The sequence below is a fragment of the Mytilus galloprovincialis genome, chromosome 8 (genome assembly GCF_965363235.1).
Source record: "Mytilus galloprovincialis chromosome 8, xbMytGall1.hap1.1, whole genome shotgun sequence".
Lineage (NCBI taxonomy): Eukaryota > Metazoa > Mollusca > Bivalvia > Mytilida > Mytilidae > Mytilus > Mytilus galloprovincialis.
The window spans coordinates 10,873,310-10,892,025 of NC_134845.1; positions in this window are offsets into that span (position 1 = coordinate 10,873,310).

The window sequence follows — 18,716 nt, forward strand, 5'->3', positions numbered from 1 at the left end:
GTTATATCATTCATTGTGCAATTTAATTATAATCTCCTCTAACTAAATAATTAAAAATGTGGTGACTATGATGAACGCATATATCCCATCGAATTTGAAATGAATGATATCACAGATACAGTTGAGTACGTCTCATATCTTAACTGATATTTAGAAATTGACAATGATCATCGATTGAGAACAAAACCTTATGACAAAAGGGGAGATTTCAATCACCTAATTATGAACTTTACATTTCTGTGAAGCAATATTCCAGTAAAGCCTGCATGTGGTGTATATATATATATATATACAACTCGTCTAAACATCAACCCAACAATGTTAGATCTGTAAATTTGCTTTCGCAAATTTTTGGTTCTTCCCTCGCCGGGATTCAAACCCATGCTACTGTGATATCGTGACACCAAATCGCCTGCACTGCAGCCGTCCCGCTAGACCACACGACCACCTGGGCTCTCATAAAAAAAGCTTTCGCTGGCCGTGTGTTACCTTTCCACGTCAGTTTTAATCTAGCGGCGTACTGCAGTACATGATATATAAGGCATGAAGATGTTATTGTTACAGATCAGCTAAATTATCTATAGTAAATGATCCTACAAATTAATGTAAGATACAGTCACAGAAAATAATTATATTTATAAGTACGTCTGAGTCAGTGACAACCCTACAACAGATGTATCCATCGGATCGCCATCAATGATGGTGATACATGGCTGTGTACATAATGTATATACAACTCGTCTAAACATCAACCCAACAATGTTAGATCTGTAAATTTGCTTTCGCAAATTTTTGGTTCTTCCCTCGCCGGGATTCGAACCCATGCTACTGTGATATCGTGACACCAAATCGCCTGCACTGCAGCCGTCCCGCTAGACCACACGACCACCTGGGCTCTCATAAAAAGAGCTTTCGCTGGCCGTGTGTTACCTTTCCACGTCAGTTTTAATCTAACGGCGTACTGCAGTACATGATATATAAGGCATGAAGATGTTATTGTTACAGATCAGCTAAATTATCTATAGTAAAGGATCCTACAAATTAATGTAAGATACAGTCACAGAAAATAATTATATTTATAAGTACGTCTGAGTCAGTGACAACCCTACAACAGATGTATCCATCGGATCGCCATCAATGATGGTGATACATGGCTGTGTACATAATGTATATGCAACTCGTCTAAACATCAACCCAACAATGTTAGATCTGTAAATTTGCTTTCGCAAATTTTTGGTTCTTCCCTCGCCGGGATTCGAACCCATGCTACTGTGATATCGTGACACCAAATCGCCTGCACTGCAGCCGTCCCGCTAGACCACACGACCACCTGGGCTCTCATAAAAAGAGCTTTCGCTGGCCGTGTGTTACCTTTCCACGTCAGTTTTAATCTAGCGGCGTACTGCAGTACATGATATATAAGGCATGAAGATGTTATTGTTACAGATCAGCTAAATTATCTATAGTAAAGGATCCTACAAATTAATGTAAGATACAGTCACAGAAAATAATTATATTTATAAGTACGTCTGAGTCAGTGACAACCCTACAACAGATATATATATAACAAGTCTAAAAGGGTACAACATCACCAAAAACACAATAAAACGAACAATATGTTAGATATTTCGGATAACAGATATCCATCCTCGGTAATTGCACGATGACAAATGAATCATGTCAATTCAAATTAAGACTCTATCAAAATCTTGAAATTTATACAATATGAGCGAACGCTGGAAGGATGGTGCAAGTCATTGTGGTAACAAACGATGTCTGACTTGCCACTCCACTGGGTCTGTGTACACAATATTTTGTAATGTAACTTGCAAAACCCAGAATGTTGTATACATTCTTCAGTGTCGATGTGGCATGCAGTATGTTGGCGAGACAGAACAGCCATTCAACAAACGCATGAATGGGCACGCCCAAGCTGATCTTAAAAAACTTACCATCACCATCATAGATCACAACGAGGACTGGTCAAAGGCCGACAGACTTGCTCGGGAAAGTTTTTGGATAAGAAAGCTCAGGACAGTTTTCCCAGAGGGCATTAACGAAAAAACATAGAAGAGTCACTCATTTTCCCTACCATCACTAATTTTCTGCCATTACTTGTGTCCAGTAACTCCGGCTTCCGTACTGGACTCTTACACTTTTCAGGAATTTTTGAGTTCTACTAGTTTTAATTACAGTTGGCAGGGATGTGTAAATACGCAGCCACGTTCTATTACTTAACCTTAGTAAAAATTTATTACTCATTTTTCTTATCATCTAATTACTATATTTTTGGGATGTTTAAAAACGCAGTCTCTGTTGCAATTGCTCTACCGTTGTCATATTTTAAATATTATACCAGCTTAGATCTGTCAGGACTGTTTTTTGGGACTGTATTTCCGCGCAGTTGCTTAACATCTCAACTGTCACCACCTTTGGGAATTTAGAGTTGTGCCAGTTCACATCGTAAATAACTATTTTTATTTTGGCACATCTTTGAAGTCTTTGCGCCGTGTTTGGAAATTTTAAAAATTGTTCCAGCGTTCGCTCAAATTGTATAAATTTCAAGATATTGATAGAGTCTTAATTTGAATTGACATGATTCATTTGTCATCGTGCAATTACCGAGGAAGGATATCTGTTATCCGAAATATCTAACATATTGTTCGTTTTATTGTGTTTTTGGTGATGTTGTACCCTTTTAGACTTGTTATATATTATATTTTGTAGTGTACTGAATCGTTTTTATGATCCATCGCCCCGTAAGATTTATCGTCGACTATTTATTCAGTCATTTAATATATATATATATATCTCAAGTACTACGACAATCGCGTTTCCTATCACGATCTTTTCAATAGAGGATTTCTGCTAACAAGAAATCTATTTAAACATGATGAATGATATTCTTTATTATCCTTGTAGAGAAAATCTAATTTTGTTTACTTGGCTTTTCAATAATATTTTATAGGGTTTTATAGATTTGTCTTGCTATATAGTTTTGCATGAAGACAAATTTTGAGAACTATCCGTCTCTTTAGGGATAGTATTTCTTACATGTGTACACCAGGAATATACACTTGTGCATCTAACATCGTTCAGATTTAAAATGTTTCATTTGATAGGCGATTGGAATCTAATGTATGTAGTCCAGTCATATATAATAAAGACTGGAGTCTTATGTAGTTATTTATTCGTAACAATTGTTATTTTTTTTTAGCATTTTCTAACACCTAATATGTATTAAGTGAAAGATAAATGAACTGTTTGAAAATGTGATTTATCGGTAAGACAACATGAACCAACAGTTTTGTATTACCGTTTGCACAAGCGTTTGCTTTTAAAAATAGGTAGACACGAATTCATCATGCAAACATTATAATTGGGATGACTTTTAAATGACCTTAGCAGTGGCAGATCTAGGGGATATGGGTTACGGGATACAGCCTTTAACATGGAGCCTGCACTCACAAAGCAGCGACCTATAAAGGGCCCCAAAATTACTAGTGTAAAACCATTGAAACAGGAAAACCAATTGTCTTATATATATATATAAACAAGAAACACTTATGAACTACATCAAAGAACGACACCCATTGAAAAACAGGTTCCTGACTTAGAACAGGTGTAAACAAATGCAGCGGGTTTAAACATTTTAACAGGCGCAATGAAGTAAAAGTGAAACATCACAATATACAAAGACACACCATATAATATCAATTCAAATGGCTTGACTCAATCAAAAGACATATGGGTCATTTTCAAAAAATGTCGAATTTTGAAATTGAAAAATTTATTAAAAGTTACTTATTCAAACAACCCTCTACATAAGCAAATCAAAACAAACAGTACTTTAAGAACAACATATTAAAAGATGCAATCTTAATGATGTCATACAAGAATATCTTGAAACATTTTTTGATCGGTGGTACAATATTTTGTCTATCCTGTTACCATTTTCAAAAGAAATTTTGGGTTATTAAGAAAAGGTTTAGATAAAATGTTAAGCTTGTTTAACGTTACCAATTAGATTGTTTTCAAGAGAATAAACTTCTATATATATTCATTCTGTAAAATAATAGATTATTTGCCAATTTTCTAGGTTGTACTGAAAAATGGCTCTAAAAATTGGTTTTCAAAGGTTGTAAAAATTACCACCAGTAATGCAAGTCTAAGATAGCAATTTATATTGTTCGGCCTTTTTCCACCCTTTCGAATAAACCCAACATCAAGTAAATCCCTCATAAGTTAATTTACTTTTCTCTTTATTTCGTTGGTAACAGGAACGTACGTTTCTGATATATCACTATATAAAAGTCTATCCTGTTACCTTTTTGTCTATCCTGTTACCGATATCAGTATTGCACCTGCAAATGCTTAATTGGGAAGATTAAGACGTTATAACCTTAAGATGAGTTCAAACAATGAAATATTTCATTCGTTTTCCACCTACATGTTAAGATAAAAAAATTAACGACGTGTTTGTCTATAATTGTCTATCCTGTTACTGTAACCATAGCAACCATAGTAACAGGATAGACATAACAGGATAGACAAATTTCTTCGTTTTTGATTGCTGTTGTGAAATAACTACTCCCTTTGGTGAAGTGATTATGGTTTTCTATTGTGAATTTGGTTTCCAACACGTTATTGCACTTTTTACAACCATACTGTTAGTGTAATTAATCAAAATGGTCGGTAACAGCATAGACATGAAAAAAAGTACGCTCTATTTTTTTCACTAAATGTCTTGAAATTTCTTTTCTCTACACTGTCGTTCAAGAAACGAGGCGTTTTAAATGTAAAGATTACTTTGCATTTTTGAAATCAACACTGACTGATTCAATATTCATAGGGAGAATAATTTAACGACTGATTTAAGTAGCGGTAACAGGATAGACATGAACCTCCTGTACGCTGATTGAATTTAGTTTGTAGATAATCTGTTACATACAATGATAAAGAAGCTACGATTTTTCGTTAGAATTATAATTAACGTTCTTAAAAAGTCTCTTTTGCAGATATCAAGGCGATCAGAAAATCGGAAAAAAATCATTTGAAATGTGTTTTTCTGACAATGTACGCACACAAATACCCCCAAAATCGGCCTTAAATGCAGTTTAATCTTATCAAAAAAGATGTAAGGTTTGTTTATTATTAATGTTCTGAATCACAAATCCGAAAAGCTTTCATTTATACCATTACAACTGAAATTTCCATTAGAAATAAAACTTTTAGCATGGGTGTACTGAAAATTCGACATTTTTTGAAAATGACCCATATAATCATCAACAGTCAAACATACACTGAACGAATACATTAGATCTATGACACAATGTAAGTACATGCATGTCGTGTTTGCTACTTCGTGAATATATTTAGTTTTGTATATGATAATTTGTCTCGCCTTAATTATTAGATAGTAAATGAGCTGGTGTGTTTTTCAGTGATCAATATAATTTTACAGAGTGTCCATTTGAAAACGGGCTTTTGCATGTTTCTTAAGGTATATGAGAATAAACTCGCTACTTGTAAATTTTTAAGTTTTGGGTAGCATAAACTTGGAAATGACTTCAAATCCAGTATTCGTAAAATTGTTCGAAGACGAGTCCAACTTTGAAATCGAATTTGGCATTAGTTGCCTTTACTAGTTTCTGTCTAAGTATACCAACAATTCTATAGAAACTCATTACCCTAGTTCATATTTATCGGACGAATTATGTCGCTCAACCAGTTACGCGAACCTGATATGAACAACTTACTTGTAATGTAAATTAAGCTACGGCCATGACAAACCTGTTTCATCAAAATAATGTTCGTTTTCGCCAAATCCAATCTAGATATTCACTGAGGTACAAATCTGTAATGTTATGTAATTCTTTAATTTGATCCTTGAAAGACAATTCTACTAATAAACTGTTTCATGGCGGCAAAAAGAATCCTTACATACTTGATTTCGTTAAGACATCCTTCCACAAAACAAGTATGGTCTTTAAAGGAAACTAACGTAAACGACGGATGCAATTTATCATCAGTTAATAATTGCCATCTGAATGTTTTCTTTATCTGTTGCATAGTTCTGGATCATTTAAATATCAGAAAGAATATTTTATGCTTTGAATCATGACAATGAATCTTGAAAAAACATAACGCAGACGTAAAATATTACCTAAAGCCGCCAATTTTATGCAATGTAAAATTAACCATATAGGCTATGTTTATCTGTAGAATAAAGTTTAACTATTGACTTTATGCCACATTTTCCCTTCCATCAAAAAGTTTATAACTGAAGAAAGCATACACGCCTCCATATGCGAAGAACATTAGAACATAAAATATTTTATCCCATTGTGCAGCCTTTTGTTTCCTTCTTTCCTTGTTTTCTATTAAATTGGTGGTAAAATCTGAAACATAATATATATATATATACAGTTGGTCACGTTTAAAAATTTTGAACAACAAAGGTTAATAAAGTCTGTACAAGAGAGGCAAAAAAAAAAAACAAAGGGACATTCAAACTCATAAATCGAAAATAAATTAACAACGCCATGGCTGAACAATAAAAGATCAACAGAAAGAATAGTACACAAAACACAACAAAGAAAACTAAGGACTAAGCTTAATTAATCTCGAAAAAAATGGGGGTGATCTCAGATGCTCCTGACGGGTAATGAGATCCTACTCCACATGTGACACCCGTCGTGTTGAGCATGTTAGTATAAACCCGGAAATAAGTAGAAAGTTTACCTGTAAATTTCTATAACATTCGTAATAAAAATACAATACAAACATGTAGTATTAAATATTTGTTTAGGTCTAATCAGAAGTGTTCGGAACCAGTATAAGGAAATAAACAGTGGTCAATTTTACGGTGATCTATACAATAGTTGCTAACAGATAAGTCAGTTGGTAACTGGTGGTTTTGTATGTTACTAGTTATTAAGTGGATCGAATGTAGAACTATAAACTGAAGCGTATAGTTGCTAAAAGAGGGACCAAAGATACCAAAGGAACAGTCATAAATCGAAAATAAACCGACAACGCCTGGCTAAAAATGAAAAAGACAAAAAGACAAACATTAGAACACATGCCACAACATAGAAAACTAAAGAATAACTAACACGAACCCCACCAAAAACTAGGGGTGATCTCAGGTGCTCCGAAAGGGTAAGCAGATCCTGCTCCACATGTGGCATCCGTCGTGTTGCTTATGTGATAACAAGTCCGGTAAAAAGTCTAATTCGGTAGGTCACATTCATGAAAGGGAAGGGGATTGTAGTTACGACGTAAGGAACATATCCGATATCATTTGTGAAACGGTTAGTCCAAAATATATAAGTCATTTGGAAACTTGTGGTTTTGTATGTTACTAGTTATTTTAAATTGGATCGAATGTAGAACTATAAACTGAAGCATACATTGTAAACGATACCGACATACCCTAATTTTAAGATATAACCCCTATTCTGAAACATTTCCCAAATTTGAAATATATCCTTATTCTGAGACTTTACCTTAAATCTGAGACGTTACCTTTTATCAAAGATCTTTATCCAGTCACTATAAAGTTATCGTCCAACCGGATATCCCACTATTTTAGTCCACTCTTCCGACGTTAATTTCTAAACAATATCAATAAACAAATATGCGGCGGGTTAAACATGTTTATGAGATATCAACCCTTCCCGTATACCTCTAACCAATGTAGAAAAGTAAACACACAACAATACGCACATTACAATTCAGTTCAAAAGAATTCCGAGTCTGATATCAGAAGATGTAACCAAAGAAAATAAACAAAATGACAATAATACATAAATAACAACTGACTACTAGCAGTTAACTGACATGCCAGCTCCAGACATCAATTAAACTTATTGAAAGATTATGTCGTCATCATATGACGATCAGGCACAATCCTTCCCGTTAGGGGTTTAGTATCATACCATCATAACATATATGAGAAGAACATGACCCGTGTCATGCCAACAACTGGTTTTTAAATAAATGTGTCTAGTTCCGATGCAAAGACCCTATAAGTGAATCAATATTAACGCCAAAATATGCAATCTTTAATGACCTAACAACAGTATCGTAACTATATCCCGTCTTAATAAGTCTATTTAAAGGTTTTGTTAGTTTCTGAGGTGAATACTGACATTTTTGTGCTTTATAAAGAATATTTCCATAAAAATTGAATGTGGAATACCTGAACGTATAATAAGTCTGCATGTAAAGCTATATTTACGAATGATGTCCTTATACCGATGATAAAATTTAGTAAATGTTTTGACAAGTTTGTGATATCGAAAACCCTGGTGTTATAATTTTTCAGTAATACATAAATTTCTCTCGTTAAAATCTAAAACATTGTTACATACACGAGCGAATCGTACAAGTTGAGATATATAAACACCGAAAGATGGTGACAAGGGAACGTCACCATCTAAAAAAGGATGATGAAAGACAGGAAATGAAAAGTCAATTTTTTTATCATATATTTTAGTATTAAGCTTTCCGTTAATGATATAGATATCAAGATCGAGGAAAGGGCGGTGGTCATTGTTTGTATTAGCTTTATTTAAAGTAAAATCAACAGGATAAACTTCTTTAGTATACATACTGAATTCGTCATTATTGAGAGCCAAAATATCATCCAAATATCTAAAAGTATTATTAAATTTGTGTGACAGATGTTGTTTCGATGGGTCTTTACGGATTTTTGTCATAAATTGTAAGTCATAGCAATACAAAAAATGGTCTGCAATAAGTGGTGCACAGCTAGTCCCAATTGAAATTCCGATAACATGACGATATACGGAATCTCCAAAGCGAACACAAATGTTATCTAGTAAAAATTCAAGGGCAGATATAGTATAAAAGCATGTCCAATTGACAAAGTGTTTTTGTTTATTGCTACTTAAAATGACCTAAAAGAGTTTGAACATATATTTTCACATTCTGACTTTTTAAAAGCCCATTTAATTAGGTGTGTGAATTTTTTCTTAATGAGAATGTGGGGCAATGTGGTATATAGGGTAGAAAAATCAAAACTTTGAACAGATTCAAAATTACCAATATATGCATGTAATTTATCAAGTACTTCCAACGAGTTCTAGACACTTCAAAAGTAATTAATTCCACTATTTTCGAATGTATATTTCATTATAATACGTGATTTTAATTGGCTATTCTGCAATCTCGCGTTATTCCTTAAGCAACTTCATAACACAATAACATTTATCATTTATAATGACACGAGTTCACACAGTAAAGTGCGTAGGTAAATTAAATAAAAACTTGATAAAAATCGTGTTTCCATGATCCTAGCTAATAAATGTAATTATAAGTATTGAATGCTTACAATACAGTTCGTTTCTGTGTGTTTAACATTTCGGTGTTGTGTCTCTGTTGTGTCGTAGTTCTCTTATATTTGATACGTTTCCCTCAGTTTTAGTTTGTATCCAGGATTTGTTTTTTCTCTATCAATTAATGAATTTTGAACAGTGTTATACAACTGTTGCCTTTATTTGTAACTGCAAATGGTTGTAAAAGCGTTGACTGTGCGCACATTTTTTAAACGCTTTCCCACCCCAATGAAGTTAAAAAAAGAAGCATTCTATAATTAATTGAAAAACATCGTCAATATTGATAAAATATAATCATCAAATCAAATCAAAGTTTAACTTATTGTCGATTAATAAAAATTTGATTATATTTGATTATTTGATCTTTTGTCTTAAAGTTTGGTTTTCAACCGACCCTCATTGTCAATTAACAGGTGTAAGTCAAGATATGAGTCAGACTTAACTGTATCTGTTCTGTATGAAGTCAACCGCTTAATAATAAAGAAACAAGTCGGCAAGTAGAGGAGCACACTTTGTTTCCATTGGAATGCTAACAGTCTGTTGAAAAACACGTCCTCCAAACGTAAAAAAAATGTTGTCAATAATGAAATCAAGCATTTCAGTTACAGAGAATTTGTTGTTTGAATCAGAGTGATTCTTTACAAAGTAGGATATATTCCTCCCCAAGACAAGATACTTGTAACTACGTTCGCCACCTTTGATTGCTAATGATATAGATGTTAATAATTTAGAAAGAGGTTTCGTGGAGCACTTTAAAGACCCAGCAATATTCATTTGCTTGTAAGGACACTTATGTAGTTGAAGTATTCCAAACAGTGAGACATGTATCTTTAAACGCATTAATTTGAAGACAAAAATATATAATAAAAAAAGAATAGTATGATTGCCAATGAGACAACTATCCACCAAAGTTCAAATAAAGTGGAAGTAAGCAATTATATGCACCCGTAAGGCTATTAATAATGAATAAAACCATACCGTATAATCGGCTTTTAAAGGCCCTAGGCCTTGCATTAAAAGAGGGACGAAAGATACCAAAGGGACAGTCAAACTCATAAATCTAAAACAAACTGACAACGTCATGGCTAAAAATGATAACCGGCACCCGTCGTGTTGCTTATGTGATAACAAATCCAGTAAATGATCTAATTCGGTAGGTCACATTCATGAAAGGGAAGGGGATTGTAGTTACGACGTAAGGAACATATCCGATATCATTTGTGAAACGGTTATTCCATAACGGTCAACCAACTCGTGATGGCGTCCGTAAAATTTACGAAGGGATGATTTCAACTTCACCATTTGGAACTCTTGGTTTAATAGCTTCCTTGTGAGCAGCAACCCTCTATCAAGAAAATCATGATAGGAAATTCAAGCACGGGAATATCGTATCAATAAAGAGATATATACCCCGTATGCAGGTGCTGCTGGAATGTTGCTACTTAGAAATGGAAAGTTCACAATTGGAAAGCTGAAATCATCTCTTTTGTCGTAAAGTTTTGTTTTCAACCGACCCTCATTGTTAATTTCTAGATGTAAGTCAAGATATGAGGCCGACTTAACTGTATCTGTAGTATCCTTTATCTCTAGCTCGATTGGATAGATGCGTTCCACATAGTCACCAAATGTTGAATTATTTTAGTGAAAGAACATCAGCTATATAGCGAAAAGTAAATATGAAACAGTTCACTTTTAAATGAAAAAACTTTAGATTTTGTATAAGCATTTTGCATATTTAATCATTTGTAGAAAAAAAAAATACAAAAATTTACCACAATTTCAGGGATGTATATTCAATATAATAAATCCTTAGTAAGTTATCTGCATGTGATAATAGCTCAGATTCTTGTGCAACGAGACAGGTTTTTAATATGGTTTACATTTTATTAGAATCTCTTCAACTTCGTTCTTCATTCAGTTATAAAGAACTTATCGGTGAGAAGAATAGGAAAGTTTCAACGATGTTATACGACCATAAGATACGGAAGAACAAAGTAAAATAACAAAAATAACGAACTTCAAGGAAAACTCTTAACGGAAAGTCCCATAGCAAATGCTAAAATCAAAAGCTCAAACACATCAAATGAATGGATATAACAATTTTTCATATTCCTGACTTGGTACATGCATTTTCTTATGTACAAAATGGTAGATTAAATTTGATTTTATAGCTAGCTTAACCTCTATCTTATACGACTGTCGCATAAATGTTATATTGAAAAAGATTGGTGGACAAACAGACAAAATAGGTATACATGTCAAAAATAGTGGTACAGCAGTCAAGATGGTGTTATAATCTTAATCTACAAAAAAAGCAAATATGCCAACAAAGAAAATCAAAAAGGCAAATAGACAAAACACGTTTGCAAAAACGAATGACAAGAATACAAAAATTACCGTAGCACAATAATAAATGACAGGATGAACTAGTATCGATCCACGTCTAATGGATATCACCCATACTAGACTAAACAGTAAAGGTAATTATTTACAAGAGAAACAACGTAAGTACCTAGAATGTATACTTCAGACCATCGTGTATTGTGTGTGAAGTTGATACGGAATATTTATCAACAAAGTCTTGGTATCTTCCTATGAACCTTTATTAGAATATGAACGAGACGTTCTTTGACATACCCCTGGTTCATCAACTTTCTACCCTGACACAAGTGACGAAGTCTGAGTAGCAGCTGCAACCTCTTGAACAATGAATGAGTTGGAAAATATATATCTTATATGCAGATATAACTTATATGCAGGTGAGGTTGGTATATTGCTACTGATGTAAGGGGAAAATTAATAATTAAAAAAATTAAATCGTCTCGTGTGTCATAAATTCTGTTCTGAGATGACCGCCTTTTGCCAAGTGTCTGCAGGAACTCAGATATATATGAAAATAAAAAGAGGTCGGCGAGTAGAAGCGCACTGTTTGTTCCCATAGTAATGTCGACAATTTGTTGAATACGACTACCTCTAAATTCAATAAATATGTTGTCAATAAGAAATCCAGCATACTGATCACTTGCTCCACTGTGTAGCATGTTTTACTTTTTTGTTCACTATTAAGTATTAACAAACTGCCGTATGGTATCCCAAAGTTGTAAATTTATAAAATTTCGTACTTGCAACAACTCAACACAATCGATCTGTAGACCAAACGTTAAATCATTCCTTTCAATAAGAACCACGAAAAGTTTCGCAAAAACTTTCTTGTACAATGAAATTACACAAAGTCATATGAAACGAGTGTTGTAACATGTTAAACTATCGGCAAATCGGATATGGCTACATGATGTATCTTATTAAATCATTCCCCTTCATAGAAGCCAAGAAAACTTTGAGGAAAATTTTCTTTGTACAATGAATGAAGTGAAATTTCAAATTATCGTCAAACGAGTAGTGGCTACACGGCAGATCTGTAAAAAATTATTAAAAAAACCCCAACTCAGCCTTATGAAGCAGACCAAACCATTCCCCTAAATAGGGGCCGCGACAACTTTGACAAAAATGTTCCTTGTACAATTTGCGTGTTGTACAATACGTATCGATTAACAGGAAGTGTCTACATAGCAAATGTACAAATTGCATCAAGTTATTTGCTTCAACAAACATAATCAAGCCACAGACCGAATATTAAATCATTCCTGCCAAAGGGAACCGAAACTTTAACAAAATATTTCGTGTACAATGTGTATTAAATTGTAAACTCACGGTAACAAGAAGTGGCTTTATGTTCTAATTCATAACTTCAAGCGAACATAAATTATTTACAAAATAAACTCAACACCTTTGTATGGGATCAGCTCGCCTGACAGTGTGCAGTAAAGCTTTAATATTATTAAAGACAAATGCAATGTAATAATGTTCATCAGTGTTAATTACTGTCTGCACAGGCCGCTGCAGGTAACAAACACAAAAACAAATCTACAAAAATAAAAACAATTTTCATTATGTACGCAAATACATATTATGAATCAAATAAAGATTCTGTTCTTACACACATTATTATTCACATTAATAAAAAAAATAACACAACTAAAATACATTAAGTCGGGTGGGAGGGTAGGAAAACTTTACTGAACCAAAAACGAACCTCGAATGACAATATCTTTAATTTACAAAACCGCCAAAAGTATAGCACGGAATATTTGAAATGACCTTATTCAGATATTATGGTCAGTTCTAACTCGACAAATGAAAAACATTTAACCTATTATATACTTTCAAACACGTGTAAATTTATAAACAAATACACGTGGTAATGTTTACATACCGGTGTACATAACTTTAATTAATATATTTATGTTCTAATTCATAACTTCAAGCGAACATAAATTATTTACAAAATAAACTCAACACCTTTGTATGGGATCAATTCGAAAAATAAAGAAAGGGTAAAGAAAAAATAAAAGAAAAAATACATAATTAAATTCCAATATTATTTGTTACAGAAAGTCTATCCTTCAAAGACTCTTTAACATAGCCGTCTTTGGCTGTGTCACTTTTCCACCGACCATGCTTTTTGAACAATCTGTCCTCTACACCTGCCGCTGCAGCAGCCGATGCCCCTCCTGAGCGGAGACTATGCAATCCAAATTTTTTACTATCTAAGCCTATACTCTGTAAACTTGAAAGTAGTATTTCCCGAGCTCTCGTGTATGAAAACGGACCTGTACTTCTAAGTTTATAAGAATTATCAGACTTACAAAAATTAACAGATCTAACAAGAATGTGTCCAAAGTACATGGATGCCCCACTTGCACTATCATTTTCCATGTTCAATGGACCGTGAAAATGGGAAAAAAATATAGATAGGCATTAAAATTAGAAAGATCATATCATAGGGAACATGTGTACTAAGTTTCAAGTTGATTGGACTTCAACTTCATCAAAAACTACCTTGACCAAAAAGTTTAACCTGAAACTCGCACTTTCATTTTCTATGTTCAGTGGACCGTGAAATTGGGGTCAAAAGTTTAATTTGTCTTCAAAATTAGAAAGATTATATCATAAGGAACATATGTACAAAGTTTCAAGTTGATTGGATTTCAGTTTCATCAAAAACTACCTTGACCAAAAACTTTACCTGACGCGGGACAGACGGATGAAAGAACGAACGGACGGACAGACAGACGGACGGACAGACGGACGGACGAACGAACGGACGCACAGACCAGAAAACATAATGCCCCTCTACTATCGTAGGGGGGGGGGCATAAAAATAAATTCATCAGAATTTGATGTAATACTAGCTAATTTGAGATATCGTTCTAGCATAGAGACAGGACAAGTTACAAGATAAGTTTTAGAAATAACCACATCCCTCCCTTCTCTGTCAATGTCAGTTTTACTCTTCGCCAAATATAAATTTGCGTGTGTAGAGTAAATCGTTATATCGATACCTCTCAAATTAACTAGTTCTGAAAAACTTAAAAAAACCTGCATAGCTTAATAAACACATACAGACAGTTCTTAAGTCTTTTAGATTACTATTAAGATGACCATAAGTATGAACAATCTTTCGCAAGATGTCTGGTGTAATAGGATCTTTCTTAGTGATAAAATGTCACAATTTTCTCTGTGCTCCTTCGTTAACAAACGTTACTAATTCAGATGTACAAGAATTATTAAATCCAGCCAGTTTATGTGCCCAGCTAATGGCGTATATTACTTCATTTAGCTTGCTAGACGATTTTGCATTCTGTGAAATGTGAATCAAATATAGAGAAACTGTATGATCAGATGAAGGTAATGGAGTAATATTATGTATTTTAGTCCACTTACAGAAAGCATTAAATGCATACTGGTACTTTTTACGAGTGTTCAGAGAACGTGAGCTCAAGCAGTACTCTGGTAATCTAGCTTTCAATGTAGAAAGTTCATCCGAAATATCTGAATTCTGTTTCCATCTACCAACTCGAAAAATATCTGAAAAATGTGCAATCGTGAAACAAACATTATAAAATGTCAAAGTATTAACATTTCTATACAAGTGAACCATGCCACTGTCAAACAATAACAGGACCTTGTCCAATATTTATTTGACCATGCCACTGTAAAAAAATAACAGGACCTTGTCCAATATTTATTTGACCATGCCAGCTACAATGTTATATACATTAGTGCCGTGTTGAATACAACCATGCTTTCTACAATGTATATACACACTAGGGCCTTATCAACAAATACCGTGCCTGCTACAATACACATTCGTGTACTAGGGCCTCGTTACTTTAACATCGCCAGCTACAATACACATTCGTGTACTAGGGCCTCGTCACTTTAACCTCGCCAGCTACAATACACATTCCTGTACTAGGGCCTCGCCACTTTAGCTACAATACACATTAGTGCACTAGGACCTTGTTATCCTTGTTGCATCTAATTTTACTGCCAATACTGGAGCAATAAAAGGCTCAGTGCCAAAAATGGATTTTCTATTAGAAATACTGACAAAAATACCACTTGTATTTTTAAATTCAATAACATCAGATATGTAATCTGTGTAATTCATATATTTATCAAAAATGAAAGGCCAATAGGTCGCAGATATCGATTTTGGTACAAATAAAGTACCTCTAGCTTTACAATCAATTACATGTTTTATAGCTCTCAACACTAAGTAAATAGGTGGTACAATCCAATTGTTTTCATCAGACCAATTCTGAGTAAAACAATCTACAGCTTCTGTATTTAAATCCCAGAATAAAGAGTTAAATCTTTCTAATTTTGTGTTACGCGAACTAGCAAAACGATCGACTGTATAAGGACCCCAAATGTCGTTAATAAAAGTATAGAAAATTTCGGAAACACCCCTGTCTGCATAATCAATGATTTTACTGATATAATCAGTTTTCGAATTTTCGCCTCTCGGAATCCATTGTATGTTAATGAAGATTCCCTTTTGTAAACAAATAGAAAAAATGGAAATTGCTATATCTTGCAGTTTTCTGTCATGGTTCCTGCTTGAACAATTCTGACACAATTTTGATTATCAGTTAGCCATTTTAAGGATTTTCAAGCAAATGCATGTTGATTTAATGTTTTAAAATTTACATTCGCAATGTTATCAAGCCAGAACTTTAATTCTGATATCACAAAACTTTTACTATCTAAAACTAAATAACTATCCAATGACATTCTACTTTCAATAGACATATAGTAATATCTAGTCATTATTCTAGTAATATTTCCGATCACAGGAGACATACTTATAATTCTACCCGTTACCTGGGCTAAATTTCTGGAAGAAATATATGAAATTTCTCTGAAAACATTATGAATAGATTGTAATAATTCGTCAATTCTCCTTTGAGTAATGCATTAAGTGAAATTACATGAATCCCAAATGATTCCCAACCACTCCAACTTCTGAACAAGAGTAAAAAGTGATTGTTTTACGAATTCAGCATCTTTGATACATTCATTATTTCGTTATTCATACCAAATCCATCATCAAGATATAAAACAATTTTTATACCATTCTTTCTCCAATACTTGACCAATGGTCTGAGACACTTTGTAAATATGTAAGGACCCGTTGAAAGACCAAATGCTAAAACAGTGAAGCAATAAAATTTACCTTCCCACGAAAAACCTAGATACGTGTGCTGCTGTGGACATATATCCAAATGAAAATAACCAGATTTCAAATCAAATTTATACAGATAATCATTTTTCTGTAAGTATTGCACAGCTATTTTCCAATCTTCAAATCTAATCTTTTTCTTTTTCACCGATAAATTCAAAGTGCTCAAATCTAAAATTAGACGCCTTTTCCCAGACTTTTGAGTATCTACACTGAGCGGATTGACAATGTAAGGTTGAAATGGGACCTCAATGACGCAACCTGAAAGAACAAGTTCATTTACAGATTTGCTAACAAAATCATCATTCTTAAGAGCAGATTTGTTATTTTTCATAAACATGCTCGAAGGAGTATCAATAAATGGAATAAGATAACCCTTTTTCAGTGTGTCTAAAATAAAAGAATTAGCACCGATATGCTCCCAGTACTGAATACTTTTAGCTAACCTTCCCTTTACACCAGAGAAAATACCCGTGGTAGATTTGAAATTTTCAAAAAATCTTACTTGTCTAAGCAAAATCTCAATATCATGATTTAAACAATAATCACTATCAAATTCAGAAAATAAATATAAATACTTATCATTAACTAACTGTTCATTGCTAATTGTTCTGTTGTGTATTGTTGAAGTTGAACTGGTTGCGTTTGACAAGTGGACAGTTCTTCCTCCAGTGGCCAAATTGCTTACAGGCATGGCATGTATCGTGCTGGGAGGGCTCACGCCGCCCGCTGCCAGCTCGAAAGGGCGACGGGTTCTTACGCTGATACTGATTGGAATAATAAGGATTAGGAGCAGTTTCAACGGGAGCCGGTCTAGAAGTTTTTGTTTTGTTGTCTTGAAGGGATTTGGGCGACGAGATTTGTCTTTAGTCGAACGCATGGCTCTGGACTCCGCCTGGCGGATTTTCTTTTCATCTTCAGAGTCTGAAGCGATAACATTTGCTTCCTACTCTCTGACAGTAGCCCAACCATCGGCTGAAGTATCTGCTATGCGTATCAGTTTGTTTCTGCCCTTAACCTTATCTATGAGGTCTATGATGATACGTGAAACCTTGGTTTTGGAACGGGGAACAAAGCTATAAACCTTGTTTAACTCGGTAATAGTTTCCTCGTTAAATTTGTATTGTATTTTGTTGCCCTCGTGCTTGAATTTAAGGGAAACCTCTTCTTTTAACTTTTTGGAAATTACGTCCTGTTCACGGCCCAAATCTGATTTAAGATCTACTAGCTTATTGTAAAAATATTAAGTTCAAAAGAATCAGCTAAATCACGGCGCTCTTCTACTATGTGGTTGCTACTTTGTGATTTACCGTTTGAAATGTGTGAATGCTCAGTCTCACCTTCGGACATTGGACTTCCTTCTCTATACTCAGACATACTCAGGTTAAGCACAAGCTTACAACTTAACTGCACCAAAAACGAACCTCGAATGACAATATCTTTAATTTACAAAACCACCAAAAGTATAGCACGGAATATTTGAAATGACTTTATTCAAATATTATGGTCAGTTCTAACTCGACCAATGAAAACATTTAACCTATTATATACTTTCAAACACGTGTAAATTTATAAACAAATACACGTGGTAATGTTTACATACCGGTGTACATAACTTTAATAAATATATTTATGGCAGATGTACAAATGGCTTACTCGATACAACTGAGCATTATAAAGCCGCAGACCAAAATTAGATCATTCCCTTTCATAGAAAGCAGGACAGCTTTCTATTGACTAATTTTTTTTTCGGACCGACTAAT